Here is a 20,852-nt window from a genome sequence, read left to right as displayed (position 1 = left end):
GGCCTGGCATCGTCCCCGGCAGCATCACTGCTGATGGCAACGTGTCCCTGGGAACAGCCTTTGCAGGTGAGCATCTACCTTGGAGTTTACAGAGGGATCCCAGGCTGTGCTTGGGGAAGAAGGGAAATCTCATCTTCCAGCCCAACCCACAGCCCATTCCGCTTCACAAAAGGTGGTGGATTTTTTTGGTGTCGTTTGCCCTCTTCGAGGGAGAAGTGCCTTAAAAACCGATGTATTTGGGATAATAAAAAGAAAGAAAAAGCTAGCAAAAATCAGAGGGTTGGAAATCCCATTAGGTTTTACATTTAGATGTGCAGGTGCATTTCAGGAGCTCTCCGACTGTGATCTAGGTACAGTGCAACAACAAGCAGGCCGCCCACTTTCTCTTCACTGTGGTCACCCATCCAGCCTCCTCCAACAGCAGAAGAGCTGAGAAATAGGTTTTTGCTCATCTTATTTTCTGAAGGATCCCCTCGAGGTGTGTTCTCTACCTGCACACTTCCAGAGCAGCCATCACTGCTCACCTAAGCCACCACCACTCACCTCTGTCCCGAGGTGGCCCATGGGACTGTGAAAGAATCTGGATAAAATGGGATTATTCTGGGCATTTTTACAGGAATACCTTCCCCTTGTGTTCTCAGTGTATATATCCTCTCAGCTATACAGATTTTGGTCCAGCTTCCTCCTATTATAAAGATTAACCATGGGCAAGCCCCAACCAGCTCCATGATTTAGATTACCCATTTCTGTAGTGGACTGAACACTTTCCTGGCTGTAAGATGTGCTGATATTTATAGACACACTCAGGATGCCAGATAAAATGCTGTGTCTTTAGTTGAAGATGCAAGAGATGATTAGTGTCCTTTCTATGGGATATGGTTTAAAGTTGAGGTACTTCAGGAGTGCCTTAATGCCTTGCTGACCTGGGACCTACATTCAGAGGAAGCTTTAAAATTAAAAAAGGCCGGGTAAGGAAAATAATTGGGTGGATTGTGCTGAAAAAAGTGCTAGGTATGGCTGTTCACTCCGTCTTTTTTTAATTTTTAGGCTTTTCCTATCACATTTTCCCTCCAGCAGGATGAAAAATTGAAAGAGCCGGGCGCACGGTATCTCCTCTACAGATACAAGCAAGAAGTACACACACGGACATTTATTTACTGGAAGGAGGATAACTCCATCACACAGAGAAGTGAATGTGTCTCCTTCAATTGCCTCTGCACACACGGGGCCCGGGAAGTCACAGGGGGAGCTGCCAGCACTGGCGGGGTTCAAGCACAGGGAAAATGAAACTCATGCCCTTACAAGACACCATGTGCCCTATTTCCAGGTAACAACTGGGTGTGAAAGAGGCACCTTGTTGGCTGTACATGTGTTTAGACCTGAATTTCACACTTTGTTAGTCTTAGGGGTCCCTGGAGGCTCCTTCATGCTGCCGAGGGGGATTTGACCTTGGGAGAGGTTTGCTGGCGCTGTGCAGGCTGCAGCTCGCGATGTCTCCTGCGATGGCAGGATCCGTGCTGTGCCCGTCGGGATGCTCAGCCCAGCTCTGCATCGGCCAGGGCGCAGCTGTGAAATCCCCTTTGGGAGAGGTTAGTGCTGCTCAGGTGCAGCCGCTTTGCGGTGGCATCCAGGAGCGATGCTCCGGCACATCTGATAAATGAACCCTCCCCTGACACTGGGCAGTAAGTAGGAACAGGCAGTTTTGCTTTTCACCAAACACCTTCCTTCCAAATACACCAGAGGTGTTTGTAGTGATGTGATTAGCAATGGAGGCTGGCAGCTGTATTTTGAGCCCCAAAAAGGTCTTTCAAGTTTTTGAAATGGATTGCCAAAATCCCCCAAGAGATCTAACCCCCGAGCAACCGACACGTAGCAGCTTCAGTAACCCTAGTTTCAGAACAGCAACTCTTTCTCCTGCTCTCAGTCAATTCTACAAATAGAGGCTTTTCAACAAAATGATATTAATTCGAGTTGCCTGTACAGTTCTCACCCATGATCAAAACTCAGCAATCAGGAACATGCTTTTTCCACCCCGTATACACTGAGACGATGCAAACCCACCCACAATCGCTCTGGACAGGAGTGGGAGCTCCCGAAAGGATTTCAGGAGATTTCTGGGGTGCCATGACTGACCCAGTACCCAAGGAGGGTGATGTCCCCCATCCCTCCGTGCTGTTCTGCAGCGGACATGCACCCAGCAGAGATCTCTGGTGTTACTCAGTTACTCGGTCACTCTGGTACACGCAGACACAAGGAGGTTTCAGTGACTGGGGATTGTGCTGATGTATAAAAATTGAACCTATCTATTTAATGGAGGGCAGAGGGAGCAATCCAATGGATTATTCACAAAGACTCAATCCTGGTTGAATTTTGACAGAGCCCTGCTGTAGCCCTGTCCCACGTAGCCAAGCACTTCTACAGGAACAGGTATCATAAAAAAGCATCTGCAACACAGATATAATTTCAGGCAGTTGAAGCAAACTCTGGTCACATCACTCCCTGGCAGAGGAGAAGGTTTGAGCTCTGAGCTTCAGGTACCAGTTTGAACACACTTGTGTTTGTCCAGGGGCTTATCCCTCCGCAGACACCAGCGCACCCCAAGTGCCGTGCGAGGCACCGATGCAGCCTGAGCGTTAGCGACAAATGGTCACATCAAAATAACATGTTTACAGACCAAAAGCGGTTTTGCTACAAAATCTAGGATTTCAAGCAGTGAAAGCACCTGATCAGAGCATGTTATGCTTTGCTAGCATACAAATCACAAGCAAAAGAAGGCATTTCACTCAGTAAAGCTGCAAGTTTCGAACTAAACTGAATTTTTCTGGCCCAAATTACTAATTGCAAATTATTCACTCAGTTCTGGTAGAATGTGATGTTTTTGCTGAACTAAAACCAACTGTATAATACCCTCTTAGCCTACTGGGCTTATCTCCAGAGCTCAAAGCTGTTCAACTTCCTTGTCTCTCTTTTCCCTCTCATTTATTTTCCATATGATAAATAATAATAAAAAGGATTTTTAAACCAGAATAGGACAGAAGTTTTCTTTTTTAGCGCACAGTTTGCTGGGGCATGGGGGAAGGCTGGAGAACCTGTACTATTATCAAGAATGCCACTCAAATTACAATATAATTGTCTGAAAAAAAAATTCTGGCAGCTAATTCTGATTGCAGTGCACATTTCTGTGCTTGTGACAAATGATTTCTAAAGTTAGACTCAAGGACACTAAGCTTCCAAGAGGTCACTCATCTACGGTGTTTATTTTATTTGCTGTACCAAAAGAAGTTTTAAAAGTTACATTGAGAGGAGGGAAAAAACAAAAGTAAAGGGAAGAAAAGCATGGATGATGTGGAAAAGATTGAAGTGTTTTGTTTTAAAAGGACTGATGCTCGGAGCCATAAAGTATGAAATACAGGAGGGAAAGCAGATTTGGGGCTAACCTGCAATATCACATTAGACTTTAAAGCTGTTCCAACAGACTAAGCATTTCAGAAAGAATCGGAGCTGTTTGTGATAAGTTGCTCCTCTTATCGGCAAACTGTCATCCGTCTTGAGTGAGAACATTTTGTCCACCCTACCAAAACAAGTCAGAAAAATTGGATAAAAACAAAAATATAAATCAGAACGGTAGCTGGGAGCAGAACTGAAATGATGGCAATTTCCTGGCAAGGATTGCTGTACAGCTAAATGTCAGATGTGGCAGAAAGAATTATACTTTCAACTTGAGGTCAGGAATTATGTGTGAGCATGTGGTGGCCAGACCCCTGGCCAGTGCAGCCACAGCGGGACCCTCGTGGCCTCCTCTGGCAGCCACGGTGGCCCAGTGGGCAGCTTGCTCCCATCACCGTCCCACCGAGGCTCTGCTCCTTCCCTGGCTGTGGCATAGCCCAGCTCTGCGGCACGAACCTCCCGCTGATTTGGGCAAGGTCTGCGCGGCTGGGTCAGCACCTTTCTGCTCACAGCCAGAAGCAGAAGGTCACGGTGCCTGCAGCTCGCTGAGGGTCTCAAGGCAATCTTTGTGACTGGAGGTAAATGTTGCCGGAGCCGCCCTGCCCTGTGCCTGGCTCCCCGAAGAAGCTTTTCCACGGGGTAAGTGCTTGCAGATAATTACGAATTAAGTGCTTCCCAGGCTCTTTCTAACCTCTAACCATTTCCCTGCATTCCCACAGCACCCCTGGAGCTACAGCGGCGGATGGAGAATGGAGGTGCAACCTCTCCCTGGGTGTGTGCACGTGTGCGGGGTCCTGGGGGTCAACTGCAGCTGAAGTGCTGGGGTCCCCCTCTCCTCCGGGTCTCCTGCAGAGAAAGCCCACTCAGATCAGGGGAAAGCATGTGGGTACGACCTGCTCCTTCTCAGTGATAACTATGGCCAGCCCCTCTATCTGCCCTCCCCGTCTGAGCCGCACACGGGGAGGCATTTAGCTGCACCCTCAGTTCTCAGTGCTTCGTGTCCCCAGGCCAAGGGCACGCGGGGTATCACGGGTGCATGTGTGTCACTGGAGCATGGAAAAATATCTAGGGACATGGGCACGCTATCACGGCAACACCTTGGTGTTTGAGCTGGGGGCAAAGCGGGGTGTCCGTAACAGCACTGAGGATGAGCCATCTCCATCCTCTCCCAGGCAGAAGCTCGGCAGCCCAGGAGGGCAGACACTGTGCTCAAGGGACACACCAAATCGAGAGGGGCAGCAGCAGGATGCCCAGGGACCATGTTGGGTGGAGGGGAGCCAGGGTGCAGCCTGCCAGCCCCTTCCCCACGCTGTGCCTGATGCTCCCAAGTGTTTTTTTCCTTCACTTCCACACATTTAACACCGTGTTCCCACCGCAGCAGCCAAGCTGATATCACTGGAAGCAAGACCTGAATCAGATCCTGAAAAAAATCAGCTATTTAGATGCACCATGGCTGCTGCACTCTCGGCGGCAGTTAAACCACAAGACACCTAATTGTAATTTGGAAACAGAGGTACAGTGAGGGGAGATTTGGAGACACGCTTTTATGAAATCACCAAATAGGAAAAGAGAGATGCTGGGCAGAAATGAGGCGTGTGGTCCGACAGGTCATGAGTAGTAAGGACGTGGCAAAGTCAAAGGCTTGCACAGCCTGGGGTGGGGAGCAGCACTGTTGAAAGCAGATGAGGGAGGAGACGGTTCTGTGCCCCTTCTAAATGAGCAGCTGAAGGGGAATCACTGGCCCAACCTGCCTCAAGGTCACTGCACCCTGGCACCCCCAAAGCTCTTCCCCAGCCCCCAGCACTGCGGGAGCAGAGCACTCGATACAGCGGGGTTGTCGGGGCTGTGTTATGGCGAGCTGCTCTGCTTTATTTGGGGTTTTTAAACTTTTTTTTTTTTTTATGTTAGTCATTTTGCAACAGTTTGGTGCTCAGGGCATTGCAAGTGCTTCTGTAAATCCAGATGAATGAGCAATAGCTGAGCCTTTGCTTCAACCCAACGGGGAGTGAAACTTCCTAACACACAAAGGCTGGATTGCCGGGTACTGTGACATCACGGGCCCATCTCAGAAAGACTAAGTGGTTTGTAATAAGGGGACTGGGATAGAGGACAACAATTTATTCCCTTCTGGAAATATCACAACAGCAAGGACATCAAAGCTGCCACTGAAGCAGAAGCTGCTGAGAGGCTGGTGCAAACTCCTCTCCTAAGAGTATCACTTAATGCACATTTTGTGGCGAGAGAAGGGGTGACTCAGGCAAGGGTTAACCAAGGCTGAGCTGTGCACCTAGCACATACACACCGCATTTGCAGTAGTGTGGGTGCACATATATATTTATATCTCTCTCTCACATATATAGGTATTTAGTTATCTATGGCATGTGGGCTGGGGAGCAGACAAGCTCTCCTCTCACCACGGTGGGGTGTGGGATGCCACACAAATTCTCTCCATCGCTTCTCTGGAAATCCTGGCAAGCCCAGGGGAGCCTGCAGTTAATCAGCGCCGTGTCGCTGGGCACGGCTGCGGGCAGCAGGACTTCACTGCGGCGTTGCGGGAAGCCCTGGAGCAGCCATAGCCCAGACAACCACATTCCCCCCACACCCCAGGGACGCCTGAGCGCTCAGCCCCTTGTGGGCTTTGTCTGCAGGGTCCTGCGCTTGCTGATGAGACCTTCCAGCCCTATTTAGAACTTCATCATGTTTTGTTTTTTTTTTTCTTTTTTTTTTTTTTTGGCATTGTAATGCCCTAACAGCATGGTGGGTACGAAAAAGCTGGAGGATCAGCCAGCTCACGGCCAGTCCCTCTCTGCTGTTTAGACACACAGCAGATCTCAACTTCTGCTTTGGTTGCTTTTAGTTGTGCTGTTTGTCTGCTTGCAAGGATTATCATATTCCCCGCCTGTATTGCACCACTGACAATAAATCCAAAGGAACTGGGGCCCAAATTTTTTGAAGCAGTTTCCTGAAGGGAATGTCAATTACCTTTCCCTTCCAGCACCGCCGACGTCCTCTGGCACTTACAAATCCCAGTTTTATTCTGAGAAATGCAGCCACTTGCTCTAATTATTCAGCCTGCTCTCTAAGGTGAGAAAAAAAAAATAAATTTAGTAAGTAAACTTGAAAAGGCAAGGGGTGGTTTAAATTGGTACGGTTGTGACTCCAGGCATGAAGGAGTACAACTCCTAACAAAGACAGTCTGTGTGTATGCAATGGTGTGTGTGTGAAAGTATGGAAGGAGTGGGAGAACACTGTGGACTAACTCTTGAAGTCTCATTTTGGGTGAAATTCCTGTCTGAGGCAGCTTGATTCGGTTAGAGAAAATAGTGCCATGACCTGTATCGGTATTTCTCTCCCTGCCCAGCACAGTTACTACATTTGAGCCCACTAAGAGCCCTGTGCTTTTCTGCACTGGTGGCTGTTCAGAAAGGGAAACTCAAGAGCCTTGGGATCCAGAAGAGGATGGAGGAGAGACTTCCTTCCCTTGATCCGCCATCGCCACAGGGACCAAGGGGTCCTCCCAGTGCTGCTATGGAAAGGCAGGGAATTCTCCAGGGAGGTACTGTGCTCCTCTGCCCTTGGGTGACATGTTCCCCTCTCAGCATTTGTCCTCCAGGTGCTTCGTCTCACTCCATCCCCACCCCTTCCCCAGATCTCTCTTCATGGGCTGCCACACTCCTTCCACATTTAGATGCCAGTCTGTCCTTGCTCATTGCTATTCTCCACCCATCTCCTTAGCTCAGCCTAGTTTCAAACACAAATGCCTTGTCAAGGTGCCAGGATCCCCCGGCAGCGACAAAGGTTGGTAGATCAATGCCATGAATGCCTCCCAGAGCATGAGCATCTTCACACTCCTTGTGCCTGGAGAGAGAGACCAGCCCCCAGGGCTCGGAGATGCTGAGGACCCTCCCTGCAGTGGCACTTCCAGATCTGCAGCCCCACCTCAGCTGCCAGCTTTACTCCAGCACTTGGCTTTCCTCTGGGCTCACCAATCCAGCTATAAAAAATGTGGTATTTAGGAACCAGCAGCCTTAATTATCTTTTAAATCTCATTATCCTCTTTCGTATCATTGTTTCACCCCTCAGTGTCTGCGGGCAGCAGAGAGCTCTGCCTCTCCCGGCAATTCCTCGTAGCACCATGTTCCTGGACAACTTGCACACAAGCCAACGAGACTTTAATCTAAAACATCCCAAAATCAAGGACAAAATACAAGGTTCATCACTCCTGAATCACAACCAGACCACAGGCAGTGGCACCAACTCAAGAAGATGCAAATGCCTTTGCCAAAAACATGCCCCATTGCTGACAAGGGCGTCCCAAGGATTTCCAGGCTGGTCCCATAGGAGAAAGAAGTGCTATCATCCTGGGACTTGTGGTTCATATTATTTGTAAGGAAAATAACCCTGTTTGTCTCAGACCAGCTTGTCCTGAAATCTCAGAAATTAGATGTCATTACTCTGTGGGCATAAAGTCATACCTAGCCAGCAACCCAGCCATCTGCAGGTACACGAGGAGGATAATTTGATTCCATCTTTGGAAATGTCAGATTTTATGGATGAATAAAATACATTCCATTTTCTTCTGTTTATCAATATTGGGTGAAAACAGACTAGAAATTACTTATAAATGGGTAGTGTCAAGAGGAGGCAATCTGTTACCCCTAGCATGTGCCCAGTGCTGCCACAGCCGCAGACATCTGCATAGTGTGTAAGAGCCATGTAAAGCAAAAAACAAGGCACAGATGGAAAAAAGAGTAACCTCGGACACCTCTCCGTTACAGCTATTGCCATACAAGTAGGTGCAGGTCCTGCAGTCTATAATCCTGGTCTCACAAAATAAAATGGTCTCAAAGCTACTGCAAATTCTTGGTTTCGAAGGGAAATTTGAAGAACCTTGTAAGGATGTGCTCACCTGAGCTCTGAGCCAAAGGCAAAGCAGAGACCCGAGGCTAAATAAAAGGAACCCCGTGCCCTGCAGTACAGCCGAGCCCCCACCCTGCCCGTGGCCAGAGCAAAGAGGGCAGATGGGGCTGGTCCAGTGAAATGCTGATTGCTCGTCTGCTTTAATTGCCAAGCTCAAACCAGGTCAAAATCTGGGCATACAGAAAGGATGCGGTCCCTGACAGCATGGTAATGGTAAAGGGAGAGATTTCAGGAAGGAGAATAGAAGAACAGTGAATGAACTTTTCAGATAAATTATAGCTAAAGAGGAATGAAACATTATAGTTTCAATTACCGCTGTGCCCAGCCACGCAGGTAGTAATTCAAACAAGAAACAATTGGTGGATTGTCACCCTCAAATCAGACACATACCATTTAATTCCATTTACTGAGGGTTCACTGACTGTATTTTGAATCAAATGCAGCCATTAATGTGCAAAGATCTGAAAAATGCATGTGTCCCTTTTACAAATGTGACAGCGAGACACTAATTCCTGTAAAACCCTTTTTCTTCAGGTTGGGCTGTTCCTATTGCCTTTAGTTATGCAGATATTACTTATTAAAAGTTTCAGTATGCCAAGTTAGTTCTTTTGAAATGCCTTGTACCTTTTTGTTCAGGGCACACGAAAACCACGGCCAAATCCAGTCTTATATTCCGTCATCCAAACTTAGCAAATTGATTCGAATGCAGAAAAAGCTACTTTCATTAAAACAATTAAATCCTTACTATTATTGCCATATCTGGCTATTACAGCACAAATATAAATCATCAGTTATTGGAGCTAAAAGCTTTCAGATAGAATTGCTCTAACATCTGCCCCACGCGATGGGCAGAGGAAGGATGACGTTCACCAGGCTTCTTCATGGGCAATGCTGGTGCCTAAATAAAAACCTGACATGTTTATAAAGTGAATAATATTGTGGTGCCCCGTTTTGCTCTAGTAGAAAAGCAACAGGCGAGGTGAGTGGGAGGAGGAACGGTGCCCAGGATGGGACGAGCTGGCACCTTCCCCAGGTGATGCCTTCTCCCCTGCACAGCCGTCACAGGGGGTGTGTGACCCTGGCTGGGTTTTACATAGTTTGGACCATGCAGTGGCACTACACAAAGTTAAATCTATGCCCTCCCTCATCCAAGAAACAATTTTATGGGTGAGAATGTCCCGTTCAATGTGACATGACGGAATGGTTTTGGCACAAAGATCTGGGGGATCATCCGGACTGCTTTGGCTTTCCTTTTTAAAATAATAACTGCACGTATCCCATGTGTGTGCACTGTCACGTGCTCTCCATGGGGCCACGAAGTGTGTTGCCTAATAAAACCAGACCTTTCCACGAAACTGCACTCGCCCTTCTGATCTGGTTGAGATTGCATCAAAGGGCAGATTGTTTAAACATAATTTCACTGGTTATTGAGCGGGTCATCAGAACGGGATATGAAATTTCAAAGGCTTTTCTCCTCCTGCTCTTCACATCATTCCAGGTCACACTTCCCTACAGGTGCTCCCTGTTGACTCAAGGACACTTCCAGGCAGCAGAATATCAAAGGAGCAGGGATGGACAGGCCAGCTCATCCTACACATTTTAAATTGCTTAAAAAGACCCAGAAGCCTTTCTGCAAAGAGAGTTTGTGGCAGGGACTGAAATCAGTGCTCAGCATGTGGCTTAGACAAACAGAGTGGTCATTAGTGTCTGTTGTCATTGTCACACCGGTGTAGACTGTTAATTCAGCACAGGAGTCATTAAAAAAAAGCCTCAGTGGAGAAAGGGGGGTTTTGTAAATGCTAGATGACTTGGCAAAAAATGAAGATGACCCTCAATATCCTATGTTGCTCTGCTTGTAAATTCAGAACAGAAACTCCCAGGAATTTGCTGGGGACAGGATTAGGCACTAATTATTTTCTTATGCTGAAAACTGCTAAAACCTGACCTTGCTTTTCCTCACCCCACAACCAAGCTAAACTCACCAGTCATTCAACAGATCCCTCTCTTCCCGGAGGATGTCACCACCTCCGAAGCTTTCACCCTGACTTTGCTCCTGGGTTACAAAGGCGGTATCACCATCCCCAGTCCTTCTGCCAACCTGTGCCCTCAGCTCGAGGAGATGTTTGGCTCCATCACACTGAGTATGACTATTCCCATGTGTCTGAGAGCGAAGGGCTTTAGCCACTAGCACCCACTCCTGCTCCAGCCTGAGTCCCAGGGCTTTAATTGCAATTAAAGAGCAGCATCCGCTATGCTGCATGGGTGTCCCTCCGTTAGAGTTCCTCCTACCAGGGGCTTTTAATTTATTTGTATTTCCAGCAGCGATAATTGAGTTATCAATTTTGTGCTCTTTTGGACCAGAAGCAAAGAGATCAGAGAGCTATTTTATACACCTAATTATAGATTATTTCCCATAGCTATAAAACCACAGAGAGACAGATCCAGAAAACCTGTTGTGAGGTGCTCTGTGTCCTCTTCGTCTCGTGACTTCTCCTTATTGCTCCCTTAGGCTGAATGCCCGCCAGGCATAACAGTTGTCAAAAGCAAGGGATACCTATTTCCCCACAGGACAAAATCTCTCCCCACCCCAGCAGAGAGCTGCTTAAAAATCAAATTCAACTTATACCTAAACGATCTGTTTAAGCCTTTAGCACCTCGTAGAGTCAGGCTGAGATTTATTCCATTTCTGTGCAGTTTGGCTATAATCTGTCTCATAACAGTGGCCTGGGGTGCTGCTGAGGAGTGAAAAAATTGATTTTCTTTCCCACTTCTGGTCTTTGGGGGTTTGTGTTCGGTGTGGCCCTTCTAGGTCCCCACTCCCTGGGTCCGGCTGCGGTGCTGCAGTCACCCTCCATCCGATGCAGGTCTGAGCTGCCTTCAGCATCCGCAGATCAGGCAGAGCTGCCTGGAGCACGCTGCAGTGCAGAGCAAGTGCTAAAGTCCAGCAGATCCTATTTTTATATTTACGGAAAGAGATGGGAATTGTCTGTGTGCTGGTATTAGGTTTCTGGTGGTGACATGAAGAGGCCATCCAAGATGTATGACCTAGCAAATGTACTGTAATGCACACATCACATTTGTTCTCTGAGTAAATAGATATTGTCTAGGGTACATTACAGCTGTGCTTTCATGTTTAATTTAATGTAAGTGAACTGCCTTAATTCCTCTAAATTGTAGTAATAAACATAATGCTAACAGTGATATTGCTAATAATTTATTTAGCAAGTGATTAATCAACAATGAACTATTTTAATTACCCGTTCTGAAATGCCAAACTCTAAATTAATTATGTGTCATTATAAGAATTCATATGTATATATATATATATATATACACACTTATATGTGAATTCCAGGGCTAATTACAATGAATAAACTATCGGATTTGGTGAATTCATAGAGCTGAGGGGGGATCTGCTCTCCCCTGCTCTTCTGCCCTTTCGCATTTCATCCTCAGCACAAAGAGAATTACATTCCAGTGCTTTAAACAAGTCATTCGTGCTCCTGAAAAATATATTACCCAGAGAAAGTAGCAAACTCCCTGGGTCCCACGCTGCAAACAGAAGTGCTGCTGCGTGGCGAGGGCAGGGCAGTGGCTGGTGGGAGCAGGGGTGGGAAGCGTGAGCTGCAGCACTTCTGCCGGGGGGACATGCAGGGTGGGACTCTTCTGAGTAACCTCTGTGCCAGACCTTGGAGCTCCCTGGAAATAAAACCCAAAGGGAACTCGAATGGGGGAGAAGGACATGATTCAGATTCCCCGTCTTCAATTGTACACAACAATATTTGGAGGGAAATCGGGGATTGAATTAACAGATTTGGGGGGCACAATCAAAGAGTTTTTCTTTTTGCCTGGGAGGGGGGGCTACGAGGCACAAAGCTGACAGCGTTGGGGTATTTAGCAGCAGGAGCACCCCCAGGTGCCCCGAGACGAGGCTGGGCAGAAAGGGGAGACCATCTCTTTGCATTAAGTCTCAAGTCCAGAGCTCATGGCCAGGAGGTCCCCAGCCATCCAGCACTGGCCCAACCAGCAGCAGTGGTCTCTGGTGGGTCAGTGCTCGTGGTGGGATGTGCAGCAGGGAGGGGCAGGGGACTGCAGGGGAGGGAATCTCTAATTAAGGGGTGGGGAGTGAGACAGTTGTAGTGGTTTGTAGCACCGGCTTGAAGAACAGGATGATTAATGAGGGCAGTGGCATGAAGGAACCAGAAACTAAGTAATGAGATCTTTATTTGATACATAATACCACTGGGACCTTCTATAAAGAGAATACCAGGAGTAGGGCTAAGTTTTGCTGGTTTGGGAGTGTATCCGAAAGGGGGAAAGTATTGCTGACTTTGCAGTCAAAAGCCTGGGCTGTACACAACCGGGACTGCAGTGTTGTTCAAAGGAAGTCTGGGACATGTTAATTTGGTCATATATTTTCAGATGGTGCAAAGACACCCTGACTTTTGATTTAGTGCGCTGCGTGGATCTATGCAATGTTGTGGGTTTAAAATGCGGTGTCCAGAGCCTGATTCAGTCACCTGATGGTTGAATTCCAGCTGGGAGATGAAGAAGCCATTATATACACAACAAGAACTTCCAGCCAGAAATTACTTATGGTTTCAACTGAAGGAGAAGAAGTTGCTGATAGTTTAGGTATGGATGTCAGAAACACAGCAGTTAACAGCAGAGATGAATGAGAGATTGGGAGGTGATAACTTAGATAAATTGGTGTCTCATCCATATTAAGGAGACAGCTCATCCTCAGTTGCTGCCAGATGACATGAACAGTGGAGCGTATATGGATACTAAAATACATTGGTCTTAAAGTTAAATCCCCAAGAACCATCAGAAATAAGTCTCAGAAGCCAAAGTGAGATCTGATGCACACTGCAAAAATATGCAGTCTGTCAGAGCACACTGCTCTCTCCATATAACTTCCACCGTTTGTGGGACAATTATAGAGAAAACAATAGTGTGATCTGTAAAGCAGCTCCTGGAGTGGTTTTATTCACTAACTCAATGCTATGCATAATCATTGCCAGCAACATCTCCAGAGGTGTGTGCATAATAGAGAGACATCAAGTCAATGAGTCAAAACATCAGAAAATAAAATTCAGATGAACATCACATTCAAAAATTGTATCATCTGTCATTTAACACTGTCTGAAGACCTCCTTATTGAAATAATACATCTAAACCCAAAGTTACCCCAGGCAGTAATACCGTATTGCGCCGTGTTTAGGATCTACCAGGAATTGGGGTTTTTTTGCAACTTGAGCTGGCTGCCAAGGCAGGCGAGCTGGGGTTATAAGCCCTATGGGGTTCTTCAAACTGAAGCACCCAAAAGACTTGTAGAGGGGAAATACAGGGAGATGGGAGGGTCTCTTCCTCTCATGTACCCACTTCAAAACCTGTCAAAGTCCGTAGTGATCCCCCATTAGCGATCCCCTGCATCACCCATTTTGCTGTGTGGATGTGTGTAATAACGTTCCTTTTAAGACACACATTAGCCTCTAAAAAAAAGGTGTTGTATCCAAACGCAAAATTAATTTGGCCTCACTGACGTTACACTTCACTAGATTAAATCCTTCGCTCCTCCTGTTCCAAAACACCCATCGAGATAAGAAGTTTCCCTTTTTGAAAATGCAGGTCTGGAAGACCTTTAAATCCCTTAACTAAATTCTTATCATGCCGTTTTCCCAAAGCACCATGTATAGCATCATCTCTGCACTACAGCTTGAAAGAAACAATTCCCTGCAGATGCATGCATTGAGGCCAGATATCACAGCATGGGCCATAAGGCAAGCATATATATTTATAAATGTGTATTTATATATAGGTGTATTTTCTCTAATATATATATACACACATGTATTTCTTAAAAAACAAGGCTTTTATTCTCATCTTGATTTTCTCTTAAAACATATGAAAACGTATCTTATCCTGTTGTTCTAAAGGATAATAAAAGTTGACAAGTTGGTTATAATTCCCCACAAGTTCCTAGTTGTAGGTACAGGCAGAATGATAGTTCTGCTCCCTCCTTTTGCCAGCTGCCCGTATCTCCACAAGCAGCAGGCAGCACAGGTCCCTGCCGTGGCCGTGGGGGTCCCACCCCGCGTGCAGGCAGGTGCGGGGGCAAGAGCGAGCGCTGTGTAATGAGTCCGAGTTGCTTCAGGGTATGAGAATGAGCAATGAGCATCTCTGCTGGAAGCAAAATCAAGAACTTGGGCGAGCTTTGCCACTTAGACAACAAATCACCGGGTGTGCTTGAGAGTTCATTTTTCATTGGGAAACACCAGTGAAACGAGTACTTTGCTGCTTATCTCTTTATTGTTCATCGGTGCTTCTTTGCCCTTCATTTCTTGGAAAAGGCATGGTGCTTAAACGGGCTGAAGGGTGGGCGCTGTGAAAGAACTAAGCCACTTCTTTCATCCCAAAGGCTTCGCAAAGGGTTCATTTTGCTCTCTGGGAAAACCTCTGCTTTCCCGGTTCACCCGCCTCCCTCTCTCCGCCATCCATCTAGGTTGCGTCGTCTATATCTGAAAGCACGCTTGCCATCCTTTGAAGAGGTAGTCTCCTCTAAAAAATCAATAGTTAACATTGTCTTTAAATAGTCTGACATTTACCTTTACTGCAGTTTTCATTTCTTTCTGGGATTGCTCAGACATTTGTATTACCCGTGTACATTCCTTATTTCTCTGCCTGTAGCCACCGACCAAGAGCTTTGCAAGGATGGCAATTCTGGTGGTGTAGCTCACAGCCACAGATAAGGAGAATTTAGCAAGATAATTGAGAGGACTGGAGCTCACTAATAAAAGCATCTTTAATTTATGGAAGACATCAAGTGAGAATAATTACAAGCAAAAGGGTAGTGTAAATCCCTGAAGAAAATATCCTGAATGCAGTTTTCCCAACAAGCAAATCTGAATGCTGGCCCAAAGGTCAAAAATAAAAGATTGTGAGCTTTAACCTCCTGAGCCATCCACCTTTCCTTTCCCCTCTTGTCAAGAAATTGTCTGGGGGTTCATTTAGAAAGCTGCTTGTTCAGAGTAGGGCTGTTTGCAATCTGGGAAAGTTAAGCAAATTAGCAGAATTATTAGGTAAGAGGCAATTCTCCACAGCCTGCAAAGCAACCGCTTGTTAAATTAGCTCACACGAGAGAGTTGCACTGATCAAATGATGGTTGCAGTGTTTGCAGAGAGAAGGCTGTGCAGGCATTTTCTTTGAAATAACACTGCTGTACTCCAACTGAAAAATAAAAAAGGGGGAGTTTGTGCAGATTCCCTGGCAGGCTGGAATGGGCTCCTTGCACAAAGATACTGGAAGATGCCTTTGTCTTTAACACATTTCCCTGCTACTCAGTTCCGTCGGCAACAATAATAAAAAAAAAATACTGAAGAGCTAAAACCCAACACCTTCAAACTAGCTACTTCTAAAAATAGGGAGGGCTGCAGGAGAGCTGATGCCATGAGTCCCCTGGAAGCAGGTGGCTCGTTGCACCCACTCCCCTCCGGGACTTGCAAGGACACCTGAGGTTTTGCAGCCTCGTTGACCTGGGGCGACTTTGGGAATGGGTCTTTGAGCAGCAGGAACAGAATTCGGAGTCCTCCATGAAGCAAGGAGAGCGTGGCTCACACACGGTTTCTGATCACTCAGTCTCGTTTTTATATACTCTTTGGCTATTGATTTGATATTTTTATATCTTATGTAGTGCACTTAGTACGGAAAAAAAATGGATTAACCAAGTAAATGTGCTTTATTAGCAGGTCTCTGATGGAAAATTATGTCAGTTTTCCATTTAAAAGATGCATCAGATTAATCCACTCATGAATCAATTTGTCCATGCTTGAAAACCCAACACCCCACATAAAAATTTCCAGCGTCAAGCTGCACGCTGGATATAACAATGAAAGTTTTAAAATGAAGAAAAGGTATTATCGGGAAGTCTTTAGCACTTCCAACACAGCTGAGAATGAAATGCTCATCCCCAAAGCGAAGTGAGGGTGTTACAATAGGCTTAACTCCAGCTTAACTCGCGGGAGATGAAGCTATCTTACTAAAGTCATGGAACTGCATCCATCAACATCAGCACAAGCAGCAAACTGCTGGGCTTTTCAACCCTCACCCTGCCTATTCAGAAGTGCAAAAAATCACCGACAACTACAAGCAGAAGAACTCTGGAGACCAACAGTGTTTAAAACAAGGGCCAAGACACCTGCCAGCTCCTTCCTAACTGCACCCCACGGTCTGACAGCCCCTTACAAACCCAAGGACCTGGGAGTGTGGCTGCAGTGAACCTCAGCTAGATCCTGCAGTAACTCTGCCGGCAGATCGATGGGGAGGCTTAAGGGAGAACCCGCTTTCCCTGCAGCCCTGACGCAGGTGAGGCTCCTGCAGATGTCAAGGCGGGCATTTGCCCACGGGGAATCTGCAAAGTCAGGCTGGGCGTATTCACCAGATAAATCCTCTGCAGTTGCCGCAACGGACCTGAGCCACGATGCGGAAACTCTGGATCCAGATTCAACTCTTCTCCCAGGTTTAAGAGGTACGGAGTCTGGAGCCAGTTTAAGTCTCTGCCCAACTGTTAGCTAATAGCTACTTTCTGACTGTTCCCTGGTCCCCCAAATCTCTTTTTTTTTATTTGACTGCTTCACACTCCATCATCTGCTTTAAAATGATGAAGGATACAACTCTTAAGGCTCTCCAGCAGTAGTTTTGGGGCCAGGATCATTAGACTTCGGAATTGCCTTCTGTTGAACACTGCCCTATGGCATGAATGGTGCAGATACTTTTTTTTTTTTTCTTCTCCTGCTTCTTTCTTTAACTGTCCCAGGTTTTGTCCTTCCAGGCTTTTTTGGCTCGCTGGGCCATGCTCCTCACCATGAAAAGATGGATTATGCCTTTAGTTTCCATGTGATCCACTTTTCCCCCTAAATACTTAACAACCAACATGTTCCCCTTCCTCCTCTTGTCTTTGCATAAAAACTTCAAGCTCTCTTGCAAAGATAGATGGGGCAAACTAGCTATGATTACTGTCCACCTGGGAATAATGCTGCCACGGTATTAGACAAAAGTCTACTTAGATTTCATTGTGTTTCATTACTAAAGCACGGAGCATGCTGGAATTTCACAGAAGAGGAGTTTTAGCACAGGAAGGGAGAAGAGGGCTCAGGGTTGGAAATTCCCCTTAAATTCTGCAGGAGTCCCTCTAATAGAAAGTTACTTCGTCAGCCCTTTCCCAGCCACCAGCACTGGGAGCCAAAGCGATGAGGACACCTCACTAAAGCACACGGGCAGACCAACTCAGCGCAGGGCATGACCAGCCACGTAAACCACCCCATGAGGGGACATTTTATCTACTCTTTGAGTAAAACTACAATGGCACAGAATCAGGAGGTCTGGCAGCTAATCTGCGGAGTGAAAGGGATTGAAAATGGGGGTTCTGGTCTTTAGAGCAGGTGTTTCGGGGAACACAGATCTTTCCATCCATGGTCATGGGCAGGAGTGGACAGTATGAGCTAATTGTCCAGCAACAAAATGTCCCTTAAAAGGGAATGACAGAGGCTGGGAGAGGGGGATCCCAGGCTCAGAAGAATGAGCTGCCTCACAAAAGAGGGATAGAAATTAGCTCCTTTCACAATGCTGAGGAGGAACTGCAGGATAATTCATTATTTGTTCCTGAGTTCAGCACAGGGCCACCTCTTACCCCTGCCAGGGTATCAGCTCATGGCTGAACACTTGCATATTTGGGAAATAGTTTCAAATCTCTCCCTCTCATTCTTCACACACACACACACTTAGCAGTAAAAGGAGAAAGCAGAAGCTATCTGTCATACACTGCACAAAATGATTTCGAGAAGGAGGAGGGCAGAAAGAGCCAGAGGCAAAGGTTATCGGAGGGAGGTGCTAAGTGACGTGAAATACCTGTCCCACATGGAGGTGGAAAAGAAGTCCTTGGTGTTCAAACCCTTGTACCTTCAAGAGCAACACTGGCCATGTTCTGCCTTCATTACCCATTTATTCAGTTCGTTGTAGCCCACCTGTAGCAGATGGTGCTTCTGTGCTCAGCCCCAGCTCTGTGGTGCAATCCTACCTTGCAGCCTGGGGACTACACGGAACATCACAGTGTTTATTTTTGATGGAGTAAAATAAAAGAGGACTACATATAGCCAGCTGAGATGCCTGGGCCTTCATTAATATCACAGGCATACGGTAAGAGCAGGTGAACATAAAAATAGGGAGTTTGTCCAATCCACGCAGGCCAATTGCATAAAAAAATACCTTGCATGTGGCATTGACAAGCTATTTTCCGTTATAAATCTGCTTGCTGAATACCCCAAAATGAAGGATTTTACTCCTTGGGAGAAAAAGGAGGACTTGTCCACACCCCAGGCTGGGGTGTTACTACAGCTCGGCACCGCCGCAGTCACGGAGGTAATGCATGAACCCGCCAAGCTGCTACCACCAGCCACGTGAGTGCTGTCGGGCCACGTCAAACACAAAGGACAGGACGTTTGCTTAAACCTCAGCCAAAGAAATACGCGTGGACACGTTTTATCTCATGGCTGCAAACATTTCAGGCTGTGCAGACAGTCACTGTTGCACAGCTCACCGGGGCTGGGCAGCAAAGGAGCAGCCCACGTGCAGGAGCTGAGGCATCCTTCTTACGTTCTCGCATGGATGTACAGAAGATACCATCATTCAACCCTTTATTCCTTTAGAAAACACGTGCAGCGCATCTCACTGTTTATGTTTAGTCCAAATTAATGTCCTACAGCTATCATACGCATGATTATGGCAGTCATTTTTAATTAGGGATTGTGTCAATAGTATTGACATTTTCATTGCTTTTGGGGGAAGTAGAAACTATTTTCTTGCAGGTGAAGTCCTCTCTTTGCAGTTCTCTATCCCTTCAGCTGCTCCCACTGTACAAAAGGGCTGTGCAGCTTATTAAAAAAAAATGCAAGAGTATTAAGCTCATTCTCTGTGCAAGTAAATTACAGCGACTTAAGCAACACCAAACTCAAGGAATGCAGAAATTCCAATTCCCTCCATCCTGTGCAAGATTTACAATCTTATTCTGAATGCAATATTTATTATTAACAGAAGCCCTGGCAGGACCTGGGAAACACTGGTGGTCCTTTGATGAAGGGGATGCATTCAGTAGCTTGCTGGGAAGTGGAGTTAGACATGAATGGCTCAAGCCGGTCGTTGCACTCAGTGATAAACACCCTGCAGGAGCCATCATTCACCCGGAAAGAAAGGGGAAGGCAGATCATTACATTTATTGGTCATAGTTTTTCAAGAGTCAATAAAAACCTACTAGAAAGGGCATGGTTAGTAGCAGGAATATATATATTTTTCACCTATCTCAAAAATACCCTTGGCTCAACAGCTATACATAACACCAGTAGAAGGTCTGTCTTCTGCCCAATATGTCAGGATGAATCTTCCTCCTAGGTGATGGTCCTGGTGTAGATGGCGCTCACATTGTACAGTTTTTAATGTCTTTAACCATCTTTAACTTTGTATCCTGATAGCCCCTTCAGGCTATATGTCAATGCCATCTGGGAAGAAAAGAAGAGACTTCTGCTCAAGCGCCGTGGTAACGCAGATCTCTTGACTAAAATTGTGCTTCCTTCACTTGACAAACTGTCAGCACAGAACAATTATCTGCCTGTTGGTTTGCTTGTCCTTTCTTTTCTCTCTTGAGAAAAAAAAAACAGATGAAGGAAAAGGACACACATAATACAACTCCATGGACATAATCCAGCTGATCTGATCACACCCACCCGGAGATGCACTTGCAGATGTATCAGAAGTAGAAGTGGGTCCCTTCTTTACCACCTCTTTTGCCACCTTCTCTTCCTGCAACTGACTGATGAATAATCTCAGGTCTTTGGGACAGATAATGTGTCTGGTTTTATCTGTCTTAAGTCCTATATAAATATGTATATTAGAGTATTAGTGTATTTAGGCTGATGTGTTTAGCAGCTCTAGATTATAAATTGCTCCTCAAAATAACATTTGCATTTGCCAGCTAAGGTCTTTATTCAGAAGAGGGTCAAGCAAAAAAGGATTATTTCTGCTAATTATTCAATGTTATTTAATATTTGCACAAAAGGTTTGCAGGACTGAGTCCTCGGGATTGCCTTGTTTGAGAAGCTAATAGGGTTTCCAGGAAACCAGCAGTGTCTGGTGGGCCATCAGAGCAGCTCTTAGTGGATATGGAGGACAATTAGATTTGATCTAGTTAAGGGTGGTTGGCTAAAGGCTTATAATGATTTAGCCAGGACTTGATCCTGGGGTTTTCAAAGTCAGCAGTAAAACTTCCACTCAGAGCTGTGCTTTATGGGAGACGGACGCTGATCCCGTTTTCAGAGCATGGATACCCTTGTGACCTGGGCAGCTCCTGACTGCAATGGGCAGCCATGAGCGAGCTCCGTTTGCTCCAAAACCCTGTTGCGACAGGAGGGATTTAGGAGTGAACAGAGCTGAAAATG

General features: G+C 46.3%; 1 long non-coding RNA gene across 1 annotated transcript in view; it reads right to left on the bottom strand.

Moving 5' to 3' along the window:
- Window positions 1-12,574: 12,574 nt before the first annotated feature.
- LOC141966830 (uncharacterized) overlaps window positions 12,575-20,852 on the bottom strand; it is a 29,059-nt gene continuing 20,781 nt past the window's right edge. The window contains exon 3 of the long non-coding RNA XR_012634624.1: window positions 12,575-14,928. This is a non-coding gene — a long non-coding RNA (uncharacterized LOC141966830). The remainder of the gene's footprint in view (window positions 14,929-20,852) is intronic.

The sequence above is a fragment of the Athene noctua genome, chromosome 16 (assembly GCF_965140245.1).
Source record: "Athene noctua chromosome 16, bAthNoc1.hap1.1, whole genome shotgun sequence".
Taxonomy (NCBI): domain Eukaryota; kingdom Metazoa; phylum Chordata; class Aves; order Strigiformes; family Strigidae; genus Athene; species Athene noctua.
This window is presented reverse-complemented; position numbering and strand designations above follow the sequence as displayed.